Raw genomic sequence first — 20,430 nt, forward strand, 5'->3', positions numbered from 1 at the left:
TTTGCTTTTATCTTTGCAACCTCCATCTCTTTGTAATATTCACCAACACTTTTAGAACCTTGAGTGAGCCGTTGTAATTTATTATTCAAGTCCCTATGGTAATAGGAAGGAACAAATCTTCTTCTCATAATTATTTTCATCTCCTCCCAAGTGTCAATGGCTGGTTCATCATATCTTCTCTTGTCTTTGACATTTTGATCCCACCACACCAAGGCATATTCTATAAATTCAAGGGCAGCAACCTGCACTTTTTGAACATTACTATAAGTGTTACAAGCAAAAATTTGTTCGATTTTTGTTTCCCACTCTAAATAAGCCTCTGGATCATTTTTCCCATGAAAGGTTGGAACTTTAATTTTTATACCACTCAATATTTCCTCTCTAGGCCTACCCATCCTCCTTCTCCTTGCTCTTTCCTCCTCATCAGTATTATTTTGTTGGTTTTCTAATTGATCAATCCTCGCATGAATTGCCTCCATTTGTTCTATCATCATCTCTCTCATTTTAGCTGTGAGAGCTTCCAACAATAGTCTATTAACTTCTATTTGACGAGGGCTACCATCACCACCTGAAATGGTTAATCACAAAATAATAACAACAATAATACTCACGTGTTTACACTCAAATTTGGCTTTTTTTCAAATGAACACTCTTGCCTTTTTCCACTCAATTGCTCTTTATAGTTCTTTAAAGAAACCAAATTCAATCACACAAGAAAACAAACTTCAAATGATAAATACTTAAAAGGCTGGAAATAAAAGGAAATGAAAAAAAACAAGGAAATAAGGGAGTAATTTTAGCCAATGGAAAATAACAAGGTAAAGTAGAATGTGGCAGCAAATAAAACTATAAGAATAATCACAAGCTCAAATAAGACTAGAGTACTTTTTTTTTGTTTTTTTCGACTAGAAAACCAACAAAATAATACTGATGTGGAGGAAAGAGCAAGGAGAAGGAGGATGGGTAGGCCTAGAGAGGAAAGATTGAGTGGTATTCGGAGCATGGTTCTAAAAAGAGCCAAATATTTGTAATTTGTTTTTTTTTCTTGTTAATTTCTTGATGGCTAACCGATATGTAAAGCGGCCATTTTTTTCATACTTTGTTATATTTATGAAACTTCTGATTAGTGGTGATAATATAGAGTAAGGAACACGAAATTACAAGTTATATTTGAGTTGGGACAGAAAATTTTGAAAGAAATGGGTGGAAAAGGATAGAAATGGGGCGCCACACTCTTTCTATTATTTAGAAAGGATGATAAGCCTTAAGTGAAGATCACCACAAGAAACTTGGTTTCTTGATAAGATCAAACACTTGGTCCAGTCCAGAACCAAAGGAGCAAAGCTCTCAAAATCACACAAAGTGTTTAACAAAATCCAACTTGCCTTTCATTCATATTTAGCTCCCTATTTATAGGTAAAGGGTAGCTTACAATAATAACTCAAGAAATTATACAACTTCAGCCTACTAACTAATCAATAATGATTTGGAAAACAAAGGTCACACACTTAAAGGTAGTGGAGAAAGTGGATATTAATTGCATTGATGAATAATAGCAATTTATAGCCACTTTGATTAATGAATCTCACCTTTCTCTTTCTCCTTCCTTAAAATCTGGACCTATTGATTTCTTGAGCCCATTATTTACCTATAAATATAAAGACCACAAAAATTCTAAGCTTTATGAGCGTTAGAATATTTAAAAATATACTTAAAATTAAAAACAAGTGTTTTGGGCCAAAATTTGACAAGCTGGGCCCTAACACGTTTTATTTGGAGCACTTTTTTTATATGTTTCCTTCCACATGCTTAGTGAACCCATGATCTCATCGGGAGGGGTGTAATCGGTTACAGTAACCGATTACACTGGACGTCATTTTGAAAAATTACATTTTCGGGCTCGTAATCGGTTACGGTAACTGATTATGCTGAGTGATGTTTTGAAAAAATTATATTTTCGAGCTAGTAATCGGTTATGGTAACCGATTACGGCCAATTTTAAATAATAGAGAATAGGTTACGTCAAGCATTGTGAAGCTGATTAAGAGCTTTATATGATGAATTAGATAAATGGGCAGTGGCCCGACTTTATTTTAAATTTCTATTTAAATTAAATGATGAGTTGTAGCTTTGTGTACATATATGTGTGAATGTAACAAGGTGTTGTTATGGTGGTGAAACTATCTTGATTTTCATTGCGAATGAACGATGTTTGATATGACTTGAATTGTGCTAAGACATGTGCATACTTGTTGATGATGAAATGGTGAGTTGTAATGAGACGATGTGATGCATCAGATCGGTGATGTGATAAGTATGTCATATGTGTGCATTCATTCATACGCATTTTGGTGATGTATCTCGGTGATGTTGTGGATCAAATGGTGGGCATGATTCCCATTGTGTGGAATTTGTGCCGGTTGGGCTGTATCTCGGTGATGAATAGATCAGTCAGATGGGCTTATCCCATGTATGGTACCACATGCATAGAGTCAGTATATTCATGTGCATAAAATGATATAGTATGATTAAATGACTTGAGTGTTATGTTTCAGTGATGTATGTATCGGCATGGTTGTTTGGTTTATGTTGGAAATCTGAATACATGTTGTAATTAGGTAAATAATAATTATATGATGTTTTTATTGCTTATGGATGCATAATACGTATTCATTTCGAATGAGTCTCACCCTTACATGTTGATATTTTTCAGATTGAGAAGTAGCGGCTTATTGCTCGGTGAGGATAGCTTTTAGAGTTTACTCCGGTAGTTTGGTGTTGTGTTAGTCATGCTCTGATAGTGTAACACTGGTGATCGATATAGTTTAGAGTTTAACTATGTACTCTATTTAATGGTTCTTTTGGGTTTTGTTTTATAACCTTGATTTTGGTGATGCGTATTTTCCGCTATGTTAAACATGAGATTGTTATCTGACAAATCGTTTCTAATAATGCATGACATTTGACATATGTTTTGGTTTAAATTAATTGTAGCACTCTTGGTTGCATGTTTTTACTCTGATAGTGGTATTATAATAGTGGTATCAGAGCATAGTCGATCGTTGCGATCAGAGTCATGGTGTCAGTCTTTTCCTGTGTATGCGAATAGTGCGTGTTGACAATGTCGATACTTTTGTGCTAATGGAAATTGTTTTGTGGATTAGCAGAACAATGGCTGGAAGAGGTGGAAGAAACGATGATGCAATTGCAGAGGCCTTGGGCATGATTGCTGGTGTGCTAGGAGGGAATGCCAATGGAGCTGGGATTGTTGCTGACAGACAATTGAGGAATTTTCAGAGGAACAATCCTCCGTTGTTCAAGGGCACTCACGACCCGGAAGGTGCTCAGAAGTGGCTGAAGGAGATCGAAAGGATTTTCAAAATCATTGATTATGTTGAGAACCTGAAAGTGAGGTATGTACTCACATGTTGTCGGAAGAAGCTGACGACTGGTGGATTGCTACTAGAACTGAGCTGGACGCTAATGGCATAGCAATCACGTGGGTTGTGTTCAAGAGGGAATTTCTGAGGAGATACTTTCCTGAAGATGTTCGGGGAAAGAAAGAAATTGAGTTCTTGGAACTGAAGTAGGGTAATATGACGGTGCCGGAGTATGCTTCCAAATTTGCTGAGCTGGCAAAATTCTATGTTCACTACAACAATGATGAAGCCAGTGAGTTCTCAAAGTGCATCAAATTTGAGAATGGTCTTCATGATGAAATCTAGAAAGGTATCAGGTATCAGAGGATTCGCCGATTTGCTGACTTGGTGGATTGTAGTAGGATTTTTGAGGAAGACAACCTTAAGCTAAAGTCATCTCACTCTCGCGATTTAGTTGACGAGAAAGGTAAGAAGCATATGGACAAAGGTAAGCCATATGGTCGAGGAAATTCAAAAGCTGGTGATTGAAAGAGGCCTAGTGGGGGGAGATTATAGTGCTCCTATTAGGTGCTACAACTGCGGAGAACCTGGGCATAAAAGAAATGAATGCAAGGGTGGTGATAAAAGTGCTTCAGGTGTGGTAAGGCAGGTCATATTGCTTCTGAGTGTAGGATGAAGACCGTGACTTGCTACAACTGCGGTGAAGAGGGCCATATCAATCCACAGTGTCCTAAGCCGAAGAAGAATCAGACTGGTGGTGAAGTATTTGCATTGTCTGGGTCTGAGACTAATCTAGATGATCGATTGATTAAAGGTTTGTGTTTTATCCATGGCACGCCTTTAATTGCAATTATAGATACTGGAGCAACTCATTCGTTTATTTTTTTGGATTATGCTAAAAGATTGAATATAGAGATATCTGATATTAATGAAAGTATGGTGGAACATTCTAGTAACTCACGCTGGATGTCTTACTGGATGTTATGACATCCACAATTACGCAACATAAAACGTTAAGACAGAAGCGCATAAAAACAACAAAGAACATACAGAATTGTTTACCCAGTTCGGTTCAAACAACCTACTCTGGGGGTTACCAAGCCAGGGAGGGAATCCAATATAAGCAGAATTAATTTGGAGTTAAACTCCCCCGTTTACAACTCCTCACTTAAAACCTACCCAATGAAATTCCAACCTATTGCTAAACCTGAGTATCTTCACTCACTCCCCCTCAATCACAGCAGCGATTACAAATAAACATAAAACAATTCAGAGAGAAGACACAATTCAAACACACACCTTGATCTTCTCAAAAGCTTCAATCAAGAGACACACACGCGTGCTTAAAAGCTTAGAGTGACAATTAACATAAACAACCTATTCCAACGCAATCATCAAAGACAATTGCTTGGAGTACAAGAGACAGCTACAGAACCATGGTTCTTCACAATTAACAATCCTTCTCTCTGCGTTCCAAATTAGGATTGCAGACTTTTTATATGCAGCTCTTAGGCCTTGGGCTTTTTTAGAAACACATTAGGGTTAACCAAGTTAACCTAATTCACACGCCATCTGGTTGTTACAAAATGTGCTGTCAGCGAAATCTTCTGGACGAAATATTCAGCACACAATAAAAGGTTTCCTAAATTGTAGATTGAGAGAAATCAGGAAACACAATTAATAAAATATAATAGCTCCTGCTATCAGACAAGGATGTCATGACATCGGTCATGACATACACCAGAACCTCTATTAGTTAAACACAAATGAAACCTGCATTACACATTTAAAATCATGTCATGACATCAGTCAAGACATTAAACACCCAGGTTTGTTTTACCACAAATGTAGCCAACATGAAAACATCTACAATCTCCCCCTTTGGCAAATTTTTGGCTAAAACAACTTGTCACACAATATCAGAGAAATACTTGCAGCAGAAACAAATCAAACAAAACACAATCAAAGCTAATACAGTGCAGACAGCATACACCACCAGTATGCACACAGTGCTTAAATAGAATCAAAACACAACCATACCACAAGAGCAGCACAAGCACAAACAAATCAACATAAAAATAAGCATATCAGAATTATTGATCACACACACCACATACTTATTGTTATGGGGTGACAATACTACTTCTCCCCCTGTTTGGCCACAAAAGTTACCAAAGCAAACAATTGTCTTCTCCCCAGTAATTTATTATTATTATTTTTAAATAAAATTTAAGGTTCCTCAAGGATGCAGATTCCTAAATTGCTCCGCAAGTTTTCAAATTGTGTATCATCAAGAGCTTTTGTGTGGATGTCATTGATATTGTTAGGAAACATTCTTGTGTCTATCTTTAGATTCATTTTCAGACTTCTTGGTTAGATCCTCATTTTTCAACCTATGCACCATTCTCCACTGTGCATCATTCAAAATCCTGTTAAGACTAGTTACCTCTGTTTCTGTGGGAAAAATGCAATTTGTGATTATACTAGAGTCGTTGTAGAGGGATAGCAACTGAAGGACCTTTTTGTGAACCAGGAAGACCTTCACATCCAGCTTATTAACAACATCTAGGTCAGTGGTTGACCTTGGTATAGAAATCAGTTTGTCTTCCACACAATTTTTGATGTAGAAGGGCATAGTTATGACATTCCTCTTGACATTCTGATTAGATATACTTTGGTGTATCCAGCTTGATTCAGACCAGCCCAGAATATTTGTAGAAATCATACCTGTCATCAGATTCACATCTTCAGTTGTGATCAGAAGGATCATGCTCTCCTTGCTTTCTTGAGTTCTTGGGTTGAACTGTGTGTCCTTTGCTCTTTCCATCCAGATTCTTGAAGCATGGTCTATTTCTAGTGTCTCCCTTCTTAGATGAAACAGACTGTCATTGGATAGCTTCCTTGGAACCAAGTTCAGTGCAGTACTGTTCTTGAATAGATAGACTTCTCTTTTCATATCTCTTGATCTTCTAACAGCTTCTGGGATTTGGTTTTGAATAATAATCTCCCTCTGGAGAGCATTTTGGAATTTTACTGATGAGCATTCCTCAATTCTAGATGCTTTATTTGTCTTAATGTGCACAATTGAGTTCTCAACTTATTTTTATGTTAAGACATCTGTTTTGACACTTTCATATTCTATTGAGGTAGCAATCTCTCCTTCTTCTACAGCATCCCACATTATTATTGAGTTCTTGCTTGTAGCAGGAATGCCCTTGTTCTTGTTGTGACTCTCATCTTGTCTAGGTTTCCTTCCTATAGAGCTTCCAGTTTTCGTTATAGCCTCTTCCTTGTTTTTGTCAAAGCTTGAGTGTTTAGCATCTACACATACCTTCCGCTGTAGAGTCTTTCCCTTGGCCAGATTTTCCTGCTGAGAGATATTTCTTTTGGTAGGTGTAAGAGTTTCAGGACAAGAGAACCTCAAGTGACCTATCTTACCACATTGATAGCATCTCTTGGCCGAAACATGGGTGTGTTTCCCCAGGTGTTGAGGCTCTTGATTGACCTTCTTTTTCTTCTTTGTGTCTCGCAATTTTCTTTCCAGATCAACGATGTTTATCATGAGACTTACTCTCTCTTCTTGTAACAGGGCATAAGCATTTTTATACACTGTTTAGTAGACACACCTCAGAATATCCAGCAGCAAGTTCATCGCTGGTGAGTTCTTCAATATAAAACTCATCATCAGACTCATCCACCTCTTCTATCTGGTTCTTTGTTCTGGGAACAGGAAACTCTAACTTGATAGTTCTTTCTTGATGCTTACCCTTAATTTTTTCTTTGGCCATGGGACCAGTAGAGGGAAACTTGGAGTTTTTAGGCTCCCATAGGTTACAGTTATTCTCAGATCTGACTCCCTTCATGATTTCTTCATTTTCTTCATTGGTAATAATAAACTCTTCTTTGGTGAACCTGACATAGAATCCTTCATCACATAGTTGACTGATGCTTATAAGATTTGCAGCCAGTCCTTGTACAAGTAGGACATTATTTAGGTTAGGAACACCATATCCTTCTGTCTTGCCAACACCTTTAACTTCTCTTATTTCTCCATCACCAAGAGTCACATAGTTGTTTCCCTCCAGTTTGAGATCTACTAGAGAGTTCTTCCTCCCAGTCATATGGTTTGAGCAACCACTATCAAGGTACCAATCTTCTTTGGCAGGCATCCTTAGAGAAGTGTGTGCTACCAGAGCAACATTCTTAGCTGCCCACTATTGCTCAGTTCCATTATTCATCATTTTGAAGGACTTGGTCATTTGATCAAGTTTGTAGTTCAACATGCTTACTTCACTACTGAGAGAGTCTATGGTTGCAAGATGTCTATTCTTCTCAGTTTCTAAATCTCTTATGATTATCTCTTGCTTCTCCACTTGTTTGCAGACTGCAGCATTCTTGATACACATCTTCTTGTATGAGGCAGAAAGTTCATCAAAGGTTAGCTCATCATCACTAGAATCATCATCAGATGCATAGACTCTTGTTGGAACTGTGACATGTCTTGCAGTTTCTTCTTCAGACTCGGAGTCTTCATCAGACCAAGTGACAAACAGTCCTTTCTTTTGCTCCTTGTGGTAGGTAGGACATTCAGCTCTTATGTGTCCAAATCCTTCACATCCATGACACTAAACCCCTTTCCCTTGATTGGGCTTCTCCTCAGCTTTGAATCTTCTGCTTGGATCATAGGTCTGGTTGATGTCATTGGAAGTGTCTTGACATTTGGTCTGGACTTCTGATCAACCCTTTTAATAAGTCTGTTGAATTGTTTTCCGAGCATGGCTATGGCTTCTGATAGATTTTCATCACTTCCACCATTGCTTTCTCTTGAATTGTCATCTGTGTTGGAAACAAAAGCTATGCTTTTGTTCTTCTTTTCAACAGGCTCACAGATACTTAACTCAAAGGTTTGTAGAGATCCAATGAGTTCGTCCATCTTCATGTTGCTGATTCTTGGGCTTCCTCTATGGCAGTTACCTTCATATCAAATCGCTTAGGCAGTGATCTGAGGATCTTTCTTTCTAATTTTTCTTCAGAAATTTTTTCTCCTAAGGCTCCTGAGTTATTTGAAATCTTAAGGACATTCATATAGAATTCATAAATAGTTTCGTCCTTTTTCATCTTCAGATTTTCAAACTAAGTGGTAAGCATTTGAAGTCTCGACATCTTTACCTTGGATGTGCCTTCATGTGCCGTTTTGAGAATATCCCATGCTTCTTTAGCTAGTTCACAGTGTTGCACAAGCCTGAATATGTTCTTGTCAATTCCATTGAACAAGGCACTTAGGGCCTTGGAGTTGCCCAAAGCTAACTCTTCTTCAGTTTTGTTCCATTTTGCTTCAGGAATTAGAACAATGGTTCCATCTTCCATGACCTTCTCAGGATGTTTCCACCCGCTTTCCACAGCTCTCCAGGCCTTGCTGTCCACACACTTTATGACTGCTACCATACGAGGTTTCCAGTAGTCATAGTTAGAGCCATCCATGATGGGTGGTCTATTCCCAAACACTAACAGTTCTTTCTCCATAGTACCAGAATTTTGTTATCTCTAGATCTCACCCAGATGTAAATAGGCATGGTGCCTGCTCTGATGCCAATTGAAAATTTTAATAACTCACGCTGGATGTCTTACTGGATGTTATGACATCCACAATTATGCAACATAAAACGTTAAGACAGAAGCGCATAAAAACAATAAAGAACACACAGAATTGTTTACCCAGTTCGGTTCAAACAACCTACTCTAGGGGGCTACCAAGCCAGGGAGGGAATCCAATATAAGCATAATTAATTTGGAGTTAAACTCCCCCGTTTACAACTCCTCACTTAAAACCTACCCAATGAAATTCCAACCTATTCCTAGACCTGAGTATCTCCACTCACTCCCCCTCAATCACAGCAGTGATTACAAATAAACATAAAACAATTCAGAGAGAAGACACACTTCAAACACACACTTTAATCTTCTTAAAAGCTTTAATCAAGAGACACACACTCATGCTTAAAATCTTAGAGTGACAAATAACATAAACAACTATTCCAACGCAATCATCAAAGACAATTGCTTAGAGTACAAGAGACAGCTACAGAACTATGGTTCTTCACAATTAACAATCCTTCTCTCTGTGTTCAAAATTAGGATTACAGACTTTTTATATGCAGCTCTTGGGCCTTGGGCCTTTTTAGAAACACATTAGGGTTAACCAAGTTAACCTAATTCACACGCCATCTGGTTGTTACAAAATATGCTGTCAGCAAAATCTTCTGGATGAAATATTCAGCACACAATAAAAGGTTTCCTAAATTGTAGATTGAGAGAAATTAGGAAACACAATTAATAAAATATAACAGCTCCTGCTGTCAGACAAGGATGTCATGATATCGGTCATGACATACACCAGAACCTGTATTAGCTAAACACAAATGCAACCTGCATTACACATTTAAAATCATGTCATGACATCAGTCAAGACATTAAACACCCAGGTATGTTTTACCACAAATGCAGCCAACATGAAAACATCTAAAATGGTCATTGACACTCATGCGTTGGGTTCAGTTACTACTTTGTTTGCTTATTTGAATTATCCAATTGATATCTTTGGTAGGGAGTTCAGAATGGATTTAGTGTGCCTCCCGTTAGAATAACTTGACGTTATTCTGGGAATAAACTGGTTAGAATTAAACCGAGTCTATATTAATTGTTTTACAAAGACGGTGATCTTTCCTGGAGATAGTAGTGTCGAGGATTTGGAGATGACTACTAAGAAAGTGAATGAAGCGGTTAGGGATGGGGCTTCCATGTTCATATTATTTGCATTAATGGAAGGGAAGGGAAAAGCGGTGATTAGTGAACTACCGGTGGTACGTGACTTTCCAAAAGTTTCCAAGAAGATGTTAGAGAGTTACCACCTGAGAGGGAAGTGGAGTTTGCTATCGAATTGATTCCTGGAACTAGTCTTGTGTCGATGGCGCCTTATCGTATGTCGGCTTTTGAGTTGACTGAATTGAAGAGTCAATTAGAAGAGTTGTTGGAGAAAGAATTTATTCGTCCTAGTGTGTCGCCGTGGGGTGCGCTGGTGTTGTTAGTAAAGAAGAAAGAAGGCTCGATGAGGTTGTGTGTGGATTATAGACAGTTGAATAAAGTAACTATCAAGAATCGGTACCCATTTTCGAGGATTGATGATTTGATGGACCAGCTAGTCGGGGGGAGTGTATTTAGTAAAATTGATTTGAGGTCTGGGTATCATCAGATTCGGGTGAAGGCAGACGATATTCAGAAGACCGCATTCAAGACAAGGTATGGTCATTACGAATATACAATGATGCCACTTGGGGTTACTAATGCACCTGGTGTTTTTATGGGATATATGAATAGGATTTTTCATCCTTATCTTGATAAGTTTATTGTGGTGTTTATTGATGATATTCTGATATATTCCAAAAGCAAAGAAGAGCATTCGGAGCACCTGAAAATTGTATTGGCATTGTTGAAAAAGAAGAAGCTTTATGCTAAACTATTGAAGTGTGAATTCTGGTTAAGTGAAGTAATTTTTCTTGGTCATTTAATTTCCAAGAACGGTATTGCAGTTGATCCGACGAAGGTAGAAGCGGTATCTCAGTGGGTAGCGTCGAAGTCAGTTTCTGAGATTTGTAGTTTTCTTGGTCTTGCAGGTTACTATCGGAAGTTTATAGAAGGATTTTCGAAGTTAGCATTGCTGTTAACTAAGTTGACTAGAAAGGGTCAAGCGTTCATTTGGGATTCGAAATGTGAAAAAGGATTCCAAGAGTTAAAGAAGAGGTTAACTAGTGCTCCTATCATGATTTTTCCGAATCCGGCGGAATCTTTTGTGGTATATTGCGATGCTTCACTAATGGGATTAGGTGGTGTATTAATGCAGAATCAAAAGGTTGTGTTTTATGCGTCGAGACAACACAAAATGCATGAAAAGAATTATCTGACTCATGATTTAGTTGGCAGCGGTGGTATTTGTATTGAAATTATGGAGACATTATTTGTATGGTTCAAGGTTTGAAGTGTTTAGCAATCACAAGAGTCTGAAGTAACTCTTTGATAAAAAAGAGCTTAATATGAGGTAGAGAAGGTGGTTAGAATTTCTTAAAGATTATGATTTTGGGCTGAATTACCATCCGGGTAAAGCGAATGTTGTTGCTGATGCGTTGAGTAGGAAGTCTTTACATATGTCTATGCTAATGGTGCCAGAATTGGATTTAATTCAACAGTTTCGAGATTTAAGTTTGGTATGTGAAGGTACTCCTAATAGTGTTAAGTTGGGTATGCTAAATCTAACAAGTGGTATTCTTGACGAAATTAGAGAGGGTCAGAAAATTGTTGTTGAGTTGGTTTGAAATTCTGGTATGACAGACTCGGGATGTCACAGTTGCACCCCAAAATTTGCTCACCCAATTTTCAACCACTTGTAGGCTTCTCATTCATTAGCATGTGCATTCATACATAAGGAAGGGATCAATATATTATGGTATTCCTGAGTTTTCTCAAGATAGAGAAAGGGCATTCAACAGCTATGGCAAGAGAAGTTTTTGTCCTGAAGGATCAATTGTTGAAGCATCACCTTGAATTAGGTTTTTTTGATTGATTGAGGCATTGAAGGTGTGTATGAGCCAATTCATTGAGACTTTGCTCTCTCTTTATCATTTGAGATATCTTTGTTCAAGGATTTTGTCAAGATAACCAGAGGAATTAGGCTTTTGAAATTTGGTCATTATCCTCCTAAGACAAAGATAAGAAGTAGGGTTTTGGATTTAATCAGGTTTGCTTAGTGTTCTTGAGCCAATTCTTTTTCCATGATGTCTATGTGTTCTTAAGAATCCATGATTGAAGATTTGATCATCAATTTTGAGTGAAAAGGGATCAATTGACCTAAAAGGGCAAAATGGTCTTTTTACCTAAAAGTCAAATAAAGTCAAAGTTGACCAAGTGGACTTTTGGTCAACATGAAGTTCATAGACCATATTTTCATATGAAATGATCATTGATGAGTGAAAATCATGAGAAATGGAGGTTTTGAAGTTTACTTGAATGGTAAGATACTTGGATGATAAAAAAATTTCCAAGTGTTGGATGATTTTTGCCTAACTTTGAATAACCATAACTTCTTCGTTTTTTATCGGATTTGGGTGACTCCTTTGGGATATTAAAGAGGAGAATGAGATCTACAACTTTGTCTCTTATAAATATTTTGCATTTTGTAATGATAATTAAAAGATATAGGCCTTAGAAGTTCGGGTCATTTCAAGTCATGTTGGGTAAATTGCCAGGCAGTTGCTGTGCCATGCCCAGGAATTTCATCAAACAGTTGGTGGGCCAAATGTGCAAGCTTTTTTCTTATAATTGAAGAAACTTTTGAAAGAATAAATGAAAGGAAATTGTAAATGGCCATGTAAGCTTCACAACACGCTTGGAATCACTTCAATTAGCCAAAAATGATAGAGATATGATTCTTGGAAGATGAGGTTTCAAAACTGATTTATGCCCAGCCATGCAGGCCCATGCACGTGCATAGCCATCATTGTAATTTCTTTTATTTCTCAACTTTGTGTCTAGAGTTCTCCATGATGAAAACTCCAAATTCTAAAATTCAAAGCACTATGATCATCTACATGGAAAGGGCTTTCCAAAGGCCTCTCTAACATTCAAAATGCTCGAGTAAATTTAGAGAAATGTGAGCCACAAGTTAGCTGGTTGTCCGTTTTGGCTTTTGGTTAATTTGGTGAGTATTTGGTTATTGTTTGTACTCAGTTATGAAAGCACATGAGAGGCACGAATTCTACACTTTATAACTTACCAAAAGAAGCCAAAAAAAGTCACACACACACAAGTCATGGTACCATCCCTATCATGTATTGCCATTTTTGGCAAAATTCTCTCAAAAAGATGAAAGCACCCCATGTGACCACCAAGCCAGCTCATCACCTCATGCTTTTTCCATTCACCCACACTCTCTTTGAGCTCACTAAAACGCATAGTATTGCTCAGCTTCTCAACATGAATCATGTATTCTGTTTCTAAAATTTTTTGTAAAAAATGGTGGATCCGTGACTTTAAGGCTCCTTTTCTCCATCATCTAGCCTCTGTTTTGATTCATATTTTTGATGGTTGTGTTCTTGGAATTTAGATCTACAACTTTGTTTTTTACTTTTTCGAATTTCGTTGAGAAATGAATGAGTTATGGTTGCTTAAAGATTGCATGAGATATGTTTGGATCTAGGGCTTTCATGTTTTGTTCTACTGGTTTTCATGTTTTTTTATGTTTTCCATGAAGAAGATGATGTGGTGGCATGCATTGATTGGGTGTTGCTTTGTTTTGTCATCTAGTGACTTAAAAAGAAGGTGACCCATTGATGCACATTAGCACATATGTGTCGCTACCGCGAAAAATGGAATCAGAGTCGCCACTAATATATTTATCCCATCAAGGGAAAGGAATACTAGGAAACCTAACTCAGAATAAGAACAGGGTCTTTCGACCAGAGAACAGGGCACGGGAGTCGGTTACGCGAGGGGAAGGTGCTAGCACCCCTCACGCCCATCGTACTCAATGGTAACCACATATGTTTGTTTCTATCTAAAGGGTGTATATCTATGTCTAAACCTGAATGCGAATGAATGCAAAAGAAATACGGGGAAAAGAAGGAATTATTTACAAGTGTGCTCGCTTAGGCCCCGCGACCCAATGCCTACGTATCCCATTAAAGGAATCAGAGCGACCGTAGTTCGGCTCCATAGTTTCCATTTGTTTTGTGTTTTTTAGTTGAACAGAGGTTAAGGTCACAATCCACGATGCTCGACCTTTGGAGACTTATACGCCTATTTTTGGAAAGGACTTAACTTGTCCTTTAGCGCCTAACAAGGCAAAAGAATGAACTTGGGTTTGTGTTTTTTATGTAACTACATGATGAACAAAACCCAATACAAGGTTTCTCACCACTTCGTCACTTTGTTTTAATTCGAGCCTTTATTAGGTGTTTTAAATGTTTTTGGTTGGGTATTTTTTAAGGGAATTTACTTTGCGATTAGAATCACATACAATGTATAATGATCGAGAAGCAGATTAGGGAATGAATCCCACTCACTTCTATCCCATTATATAATGTTCAAGAAACAGATTAGGGAATGAATCCCACTCATTTCTATCCCATTAACTAATGTTTGAGAAACAGATTAGGGAATGAATCCCACTCATTTCTCTCCCATTAAGTAGTGACCGAGAAACAGATTAGGGAATAAATCCCACTCATTTCTATGCCACTAAGTGATTGAGAAATAGATTAGGGAATGAATCCCACTCATTTCTCTATCACTTTCTTAATGTGATTCGCCTCTTTATTTATTAGTGTTTTAAAGTTGAAAAGAAAAAGAATGAACAAAGGGGAACTAACCTATTCTCTAATCTAAGTTATTCTATTCTACAAGTGTCCCTAAGGTCAAGGATAAGGGATCTCTACCTATGTTATCATGCATAGATTACAACCTAAGTTGTTCTATGTGACTAATCTTAATGAAGATTGAAGTCACCACCCTAAGGGAACATGGTAAGCATATAGTAAGAGATAAGAAAAAGCAACAAGCAAGGTAGGTGACTTAATGAAGTCCCTAACCAAGTCTACTCCTAAGAGAGACTACACACAATGAATCCCAAGAGAAAACAAACCACAAAAGGTGGAGGAAGAACAAACAACCGTCGCCTCTTAAACTAACAACAATCAAAGTGTACAAGAAGAGGCAAAGCATGAGAAAGAGGGGAGAAAGCCCTAGGGCAGTAGCAAACCAAAGAAATTAGTGTCCTAAATCAAACACAAAAGCATCGTGGCATCACACGAAAATATTCACAAGAAGTTACCAAAGTATCGCATGAATTGTTACTTAACAACTAGCAAACAAACATCAATTAGTCAAAACAAAAAGCGAATGAAAGCATGAGCTAAGTTTGAGGTCAGTATCATGTTATGGTATTTATAGTTCTAAGGCATTATGCCAATCTATGTTATTCAATTAGCTTGAAGCAACACAAAGTTCTAACAAAAACTAGACAAAACTAGGTCAAAACTAGTTAGTACGTTCAAATAGTGAATGAAGTTAGAAAAATGTAATCAAATGATGGAAATCAGTAACTAATAACCTCTAATAGATGTCTAAACAACAATGAAATCATGTCAAGAAGTCTCATATAAAATTATAGGTCATTTGGACAAGTTATGGTACAATCGTTAGCCAAAAGCAAGTTATTTACATGTGAGAAAGAAAAATCAAGTAAAATAAGAAAACATGACTTAAAAAAAATTCAACTCCAGGTCCTAGGACCTCTAAACATACCTAATTATATGTACAAAAAGGAACCAACATTATTGCATGAATGCGTTTCAATTTGAGGGCACAAACGCCACAATTATCTATTAGAAACGCATGTTAATCGGGTTAAAAGAAACTAACCAAATACCAATCAAAACAAAGAATTAGGAATTTATTTTTTACACACAATATCATGGATTAGTCTACTGAAACTACACAAAAATTGGCAATTATATTCTATCCCTAAGGCCTCTAATCAAATTGATTTGTAAAACATAGCAAACATGCGAAAATATGAACATATCTAAGAAAAAGATTTATTAAAAATAGGAAAAACAATTTCTAAAAATCTATAAAAAATACTACAATATCTACACACGTTAAACTATCTAAAATATTTTTTTGTTCATTTTTTATTTCAACCAAAACGGATTTATGAATTAAAAGTTGAAGGGAAAACAAAATTGACAATAAAAGAACTTAAAGCAAGCAGGGAGGTGAGAAAGCAATTTTGCAATGAACTATGATATGTTAACCAGCGCATGGGCCTGATTAGAGGAGGTGTAGATAACAAGTATGCCAAGCCCATTGACTTGCGTGGCCCAGCATCACCATTCTTTCATTTTTATTATTTAATTCAACATTTATTTATTCCATACAACATGTTATTATTATCACTTATCATATGGTATACATGAAAAAGACAAACGTAACATAGCAACTTATCATCAATCAGTCCATTTAATTTTAAGTCACAAGAGGACAAAAGAAGCTATCAACCAATCACTGCATGCCAAATCACTCTTCAATCATAGGAATAAGAACAAAAGTGAAATAAAATGGGAACCAGACGAATCATATGCTGCCACCTACACAGACGGAGCTGGGAAGAAAGAAAAAAACAGACATCGGAGATTCCTTCTCCGGTCGACTTCCCCGGCCTATTCCACGGCGGAGCCCCACGATAAAACCCAGAAACTAAAACCGCCGCCACTATCCCGCTCGGAATTTCACTCCGAGCACAGATCCGGTGTTCGTTTTCCCTAATTCTCTCTCTATCTCCCAAACCGAAAGCAACATTAAAACCCTAATATTCAAGACCTTCATAAAAATCAAAGCTATGCATACCAATTCAACCACTGTCACGCATAGATTTCAATTATACGAGTTAACCGTTCAAACCAGCACTATTTCACACAAACATAAATCAAATTTCGAGATCCAAAGTTCATGCAGAATGCAACATACAATGGAGAACATGGTGGTCTAATTCCTAACCCAATCCCTGATGACGGGTTCCAGGCCTATATGCTTCTAATGCAAGGGATCCGAATACTTACTTGAAAGGTTTTATTTTTTTTTTATCAAGATTTGATGAGAAACTTTGAATGCCTTCTTTGTTCTTTGATGATGAAGAACCTTGCTATACGTATCTTGTTCCTTGTTCTTTGATGATGATGAATATGAAGAACTCAGATATGATGAGGGACTTGGATCTTGACATCCTTACTAGTGATGGTGGCAATGATTGTGTTAAGAGAAGGATGATGATGATGGTTGAATGTGATAGAGGAAATGGTGAAAGATGAATGGTGAGGATGAAGGTTAATGTGGTGGTTATAGGTGGTGGGGGTTGCTCGGAGAAGTTTGTTGAGGGAGGTTGTTACGGTGAGAGAGGGATGAAGTGAGAGAGAGGCGTAGAGAGAGCAAGAGAATGGTGAGAGAGAGATGAGATTTTAAACTGGAAAAAGAAAATGAAGCTCTGCCCCCATTTTGTGAAGAACCTTTTGCTTTTATACATGAAGTGCATATGTGTTATGGTGGGGTACAAGTGTAGTGGATATTTCAATCTTAATGAGCAAGTTTTCCCATTTGTAGTAAGCTCCTTGCAATGCTTTTTTTGTTTTCAGAGTGCTGCATGGCCACAATGAGAAACATACTGATGCTATTACTATGCACGCTGCAGCAACTACAAGTAAACTTTGTCAAATTGAATGCTTGCTATGCTGACTTTGTGTGTCTATATTCCTTTCCATGAGCCACCATTCGTTTCAAACTTATGCTCAAATTAAAGAGGGTATGGAACTGAGAAAATTTGATGTTGAAAGTGTCTTGAGAAAACACTTATGAGTGTGAGAAAAATATTTATGAACTCATGGTGTCACCACTACCAAAGCCCTGCGCGCGTGCCCTGAGTTTATGATCACGTCCTTGTCCAAGCGTGACTTGGCTAGGGCGCTACTTTAGTGACTAGTATCCGGCTCCACACATACCCGAATTCCATGATTTTTGTCTTGTTGGGTAGAGGACATGGGGGATAAGAGAATTGCATTAGACTTGCTTTTACATGACTCTTGTACCTTTCCAGAATTAGATTTGAAAATGACCCACCACCTGTTCGATCAAAATCCTCGCGTGCCCAGAAATTTTGACTCACATTTATCTCCACGCATGGATTTGTCGAGGCATGACTTTGAATCTCTCTAATTTATTCAATACTTGCTCAATCTCCATGATTTTGGTGCTAATTGAAAGAGGGCATGGAAGAGAGTAGATATGTTTCATTTTTGATTCAAGATAACGCTTGTATTCTTCTAGAACTGGCTCCAAAGATGACACGCCACGTGTTCAATTAAATGCTTGCACATGACCAGGAATTTGATCAGCAGCTTGTCTTGCATTTAGTGTTATTTTTCCAAATTCATGACTTCATATCTCTCAATCTAGACCTCAAATCAAAAAAATTTCAACTACAAAATTGTAGTATGCCATGAGTAGAATACTTTTGATTTTGACCTTGTCTTGAAATGATGCCTAGAACCATGTGTAAACCGGCCATAAAGTTGAACACTTGACCATTTTTTTAAAAACTCAAAATAATTCTAAGTGCACCAACTTTCTTTTTATGGCAACTTCAATTTTCAACTAACTTTCCAATTTTGGCAATCTTGACATTTTCTTGATTTTATTTATTTTGCTGACTTTCTTTGACCAATTTTCCACCAAAAGTCAATATTTGACAGTTGACTCTGACTTTGACCAAAAAGTCAACTTTTCCTGATTTTTCTGATTCCAGATGAATTTCCCGATTAATCAATTTTCGATCCAATTCTCAACCAATTTTCAACCAAATAAACTCCAGTGAATGATATTTCTTCAAGACAACCATATTTTCGCATCCACAAACATTTCCTGATTAAATCTTGACCCAAAAGTCAACAGGGTTGACTTTGGTCAAAAACCCTAATTTGAAAGCCCTGATGAATATGAGATTTGTATCTCTTAACCTGAGCTTTGACTCGGAGAGAATAAAAATCCTGATTTTAGGAGTATGGCAATGTAAATGATCCTCTATAATCAGACTTCAAGTCTTTCTTTCTGAACCAAGAAATTTTCTCCGTAGGAGCTCTTTTTTGTCTCTCTTCTTGAACAGTAACTGTGATATGGATGAATGTGATGGGCGAATGTCCTAGATGTGATATGCACATGAATGTAATATGAAAGCCAATTGGATATAAATAAGTGGGCAAATTTTGGGGTGCAACAGCTGCCCCTATTCAATCTTCTTGGACCTGTATGTATGAACGACACAAGTTCTAGACATGAGAGGTGTAAGTGGATTGAATACCCAAAAGTACCATCGAAATTTGCATTTTGTGGTAAAGCAAAGAATATTGAGTATTATCAAAGGATACCAGCCGAAGGTGGACCTTAAACAAATTGCTAACCTTAGTTAGACTTGAAAGGAACACAATCTATGAGTGACTTGATAAAGGACGAAACCAGCCGAAGGGGAATCCGATCCTAATTTCTAACCTCAGTTGGACTTCAAAGGGAGACACAACCGGAGGGTGACTCTACAAAGGATGAAACCAGCCGAAGGGGAATCCGATCCTAATTTGCTAACCTCAATTAGACTTCAAAAAGAGACACAGCTGAAGGGTGACTCAACAAAGGATGAAACCAGCCGAAGGGGAATCCGATCCTAATTTGCTAACCTCAATTAGACTTCAAAAAGAGACACAGCCGAAGGGTGAATTAGACTTCAAAAAGAGACACAGCCGAAGGGTGACTCAACAAAGGATGAAACCAGCCGAAGGGGAATCCGATCCTAATTTGCTAACCTCAATTAGACTTCAAAAAGAGACACACCCGAAGGGTGACTCAACAAAGGATGAAACCAGCCAAAGGGGAATCCGATCCTAATTTGCTAACCTCAATTAGACTTCAAAAAGAGACACAGCCGAAGGGTGACTCAACAAAGGATGAAACCAGCCGAAGGGGAATTCGATCCTAATTTGCTAACCTCAATTAGACTTCAAAAAGAGACACAGCCGAAGGGTGACTCAACAAAGGATGAAACCAGCCGAAGGGGAATCCGATCCTAATTTGCTAACCTCAGTTAGACTTCAAAAAGAGACACAACCGAAGGGTGACTCAACAAAGGATGAAACCAGCCGAAGGGGAATCCGATCCTAATTTGCTAACTTCAGTTAGACTTGAACAAAGAGACGTAGCCGAAGGACGACTCCAAAAGGAAGAAACCAGCCGAAGGGGAATCTTACCAAATTGCTAACCTCAGTTAGACTTCAAAGAGAGACACAGCCGAAGGGTGACTCCAAAAGGAAGAAACCAGCCGAAGGGGAATCTTACCAAATTGCTAACCTCAGTTAGACTTCAAAGAGAGACACAGCCGAAGGATGACTCGAGATCTGAAAGGGTA

The sequence above is a fragment of the Vicia villosa genome, linkage group LG3 (assembly GCF_029867415.1).
Source record: "Vicia villosa cultivar HV-30 ecotype Madison, WI linkage group LG3, Vvil1.0, whole genome shotgun sequence".
NCBI lineage: Eukaryota > Viridiplantae > Streptophyta > Magnoliopsida > Fabales > Fabaceae > Vicia > Vicia villosa.